The sequence below is a fragment of the Drosophila virilis genome, unplaced genomic scaffold, assembly GCF_030788295.1.
Source record: "Drosophila virilis strain 15010-1051.87 unplaced genomic scaffold, Dvir_AGI_RSII-ME tig00000021, whole genome shotgun sequence".
NCBI classification, from domain to species: Eukaryota; Metazoa; Arthropoda; class Insecta; order Diptera; family Drosophilidae; genus Drosophila; species Drosophila virilis.
This window is the reverse complement of record NW_027212789.1, coordinates 1-3440: the sequence shown is the minus strand read 5'-3', so window position 1 is coordinate 3440 and position 3440 is coordinate 1. Positions and strand designations below refer to the sequence as shown.

At 52.9% G+C, this 3440-nt stretch overlaps 1 pseudogene; it reads right to left on the bottom strand.

Annotated features, from left to right (window-relative positions):
* Positions 1-1158: 1158 nt before the first annotated feature.
* LOC116650963 (complex I assembly factor ACAD9, mitochondrial-like) lies at positions 1159-3436 on the bottom strand (annotated as a pseudogene).
* Between the last annotated feature and the right edge of the window lie 4 nt (positions 3437-3440).

The window sequence follows — 3440 nt, the reverse complement described above, 5'->3', positions numbered from 1 at the left end:
TTGATTTGTGCGGTGTTAAGTTAAAATTGGCTCTCACGTTTCCTTCCACCATGTAAACCGTTCCAATCTCTCAGTTTTTGAGGCATTCCATTTTTTTTACGGGTAACCCTGCCCCCTGCCAACTTTTGAGAGCAGTTCAATTCACCTTGTGTGCCTGTTGGCTTTGTTTCGCATTATGCAATAGTTGCCCATCCCCCCCTCCCCCCTCTACCCCACCATCACAAGAGACCAACGACTTTTGCGAGCCGGCAACAAAGTGGTATAGCATTGAATTTGTGCGTACCACCCCACATTTTGGGGGTAAAATTTGATGAGCAATGCGGCCGGATTGGCGTATTGTGGCAAAAGTTTACCTGTAACACGTAAAACGCTGGTTTACGAGCGCTGCGGCGCCGACGGCTGCTGTTCGCTTATCGCTGGCCCCTCTTTGTTGCGCACTTTCGTGTTTTGTTTGTTGTCTGCTTGTCTCACACACGTAAAATTGGGCGATTGCGTAGCTTTTGGCCTGTACGCAATTCCCAATTGATTTTCATCGCCTTTCCCTTTTGGCAAACAATTTTATACGCTCAATTCACTTATTCTTCTTGTTTCGCACACACACACACACACATATATATATATATACACATGCATAAACACACACGTCGCTACGGAGCAATAATTTTCGCCGTGGGCGTTTTTCTTCTGCTTTGCCTTTGAAAAATTTCTTCCCATGCGCCGCTGTCGCAAGCAACTGTCACAAATGCAGCCGCCCACAAATGCCAGACATGCAGCGTTTTGCGCAAGTTTCCACTGCACTTAGTATGTATAATTTGTAAATTAAAAATAATGCTTACAGTTGCAACAAATACTTTTCGCACTTCTCACTGCCGATATTAAAACCGCGCGCGAACCGCACGACAACCGAAACGAAAATGAACCGATGCAATGCCATGGAAAATGAAATAAAATGGAATTGGATGCGTCGGGCGTCGAACGTCGGCAGCGCTGCCCGAAAGAGCGACAGCGTGAGCGCGAGCAGCGAGCAGCGAGAGTATAGAGAGTGCGACTGAGCCGACTTTGAGCATTTTTGTTGTTGTTTCCAAATTAAGTGTTGAGTTTATTTAACCGAATGAGCAAAAACTGCGCTCAATAACTCTCAAGACTCAATATTGTACGTATGTATGTATGGCTGCATTCAAGCACTTTATTAAACAGAGGCTGTTAGCTGTTTGAGTGGAAACTCTTTTTGAGTGCATGTGTGTGTGTGACAATCTGTTGCCCTCTTTTAACCAAACTGAGATATGTTTATACCTTATGGGGTCAGAGACGTGTCCAGGTGTTACACATTTTATGACAAAATTATAATACCCTTAAAAGGGACTATCAAAGGGGTATAAGGCATAAATATGCACACTCAATATTTAAACACAATTCCAATTAGAACGCTCACTTATATGCTCAATATTAAAGATGATTCCAATAAGAAAGCGCACAATTGCATAAGTTTGTTAAGAGTTTAGGTTTAAGGTCTGGAGAGGATCAACACTTAAAAGTTAAAGGTGAGCGGATGCACGGCGAAGTAGCCTTTGCTCTTGGCCACCTGCGTGGAGAGCCGGATCAGGTTTGTTGTCGTTGTTCACGTAGTTGCCATTGAGGATCTCCATGGCAAGGCGCAGCACATCGGCGCTGCCCTGGGTGCAGATGGCGTTGGCGGTCAGCAGCTCGTGATCGGCCAGCGGCAGGCCAATGCAGTAGGAGCGGGAGGCGCGGGCGGTGCTCGCCCACATTGCGTAAATTGCGGTGGAGATGTTGGCCAGACGCTGCAGTTCGCTCTGACGCTCCACAATCGCGTTGCCATGCCGGGTGAACATTATCTCGACGGCCATGTGAAGGCGCGCCACCGAATGCTCAATGCACTGTGCGGCCGCCTCGAGCGAGGGATGCACATGCTCGGCCAGCTGCATGCGCGTCTTGGGACTCTCCAAGCTGGCCGTGCTCAGGAATTTGCCGAATATGTGTCCGGGATGGAACAATGGATTGCGCGACTTGCGCACGCCCTCATTCATCCGTTGCTATACAAAGGAAATCAAATGGGAATTAGGCCAGGGAACAACATGTTCCAAGCTGCTCTCGCTACTCACGCCGGCATGCTGCAGGCCAGACAACGCGATGAACATGCTCAGCGTGCTCAGGGATTCGCCCTGCGTGCACAGCTGTGCACTGTCCCGCAGCGCCCGCTCCGCCGGCTGCCCGCTGTGCAGGCTGCCGGGTCCCAGAAGGCTCAGATTCTGCGTGGAAATCGCGTACAGCTGCTGCAGTGTGTAGTACTTGGTGATGGCGCTCTCGAGCGTCACATCCTGTCCATGGAACTCGTCCAGGCCGGCCGTCAAATAGAGCATGCTCTCCATGGCATAGACGGAGCACATGCCCTGCGCCAGATTCACGCGCGTCAGCTCCAGATCTCTGCAAGGACATTTGAATTAATTAAAATCTGTGTGATTCCTTTATGGTACATAATAGGTGCAGTCTAATCAGGACTCATTGATACGTGGCCACTCACTTGATCTGGACGCCGCACTGTGTTGTCTCCACGCTGAACGTTGTCAGCTGGTTGAGCAGCCGCTTGGACAGTGCGATGCCCAGGAGACTGCTGCGCAGACGGGCGAAGCGTACGAGCAGCTCCGAGTGCCGGTTGCCCTCGTAGCAGATGCCAGGATCTGCTGCTCGCTCAGCTGCACCCTGTCGAAGTGGATGCGTCGCATGGGCGCCTCGCGGCAGCCGAAGGTCGCGTGCAGCTCGCCCAGACGCACGCCCGGCTGCTGGGCATCGACCAGAAAGAATGTGGAGCCACGGCCCACATCGCCGGGCACATTTATGCGCTGTGTCTGTGCCAGCACGAGAAACAATTGCCGTGTGCCGGCGGGCGCCACAACCACAAACGCCTTCTCGCCAGACAGCGACCAGGTGCCTGCGTCCGAGTTGTAGATGGCTTGTGTGCCAAAGAAGTCATCCTCGGGCGGCGTGTACTCGAAGATGGCGTCGGTGCCTATGAGCTGGCCACTGCCCAGGGCTGGCAGGTAGCGTTGCTGCTGCTCCGGCGTGCCCCCAGCTCGCGCAGCATGTCCACAACGACGCGATGCGACTGCAGGCCGAGCGCCAGGCTGGGTGTGTGCCGATTCCGGCTCACTGGCCATGAGGCTGGCGCTCCATCTGTAACCCTGCCGTCGTAGTCTGTGGGCACGTTCAGCCCGTACAGGCCGAGCTGTTTCAGGCTGTCCAGCGCCAGCTGTCCGGGCTGTTCCTCCGCAAAGTAATTCTTCAGCGGCAGCAGCGCGTTCTGCAAGCTGGCCATCTCCTCGCGCGCTATGACCTCTGGATAGCCGAGCAGCTCCTTGTCCGTAATGCCCACAAAGAAGTTCTTCACCAGCGGTTCACGTGCCGGCAGACCCTGCTGCTCT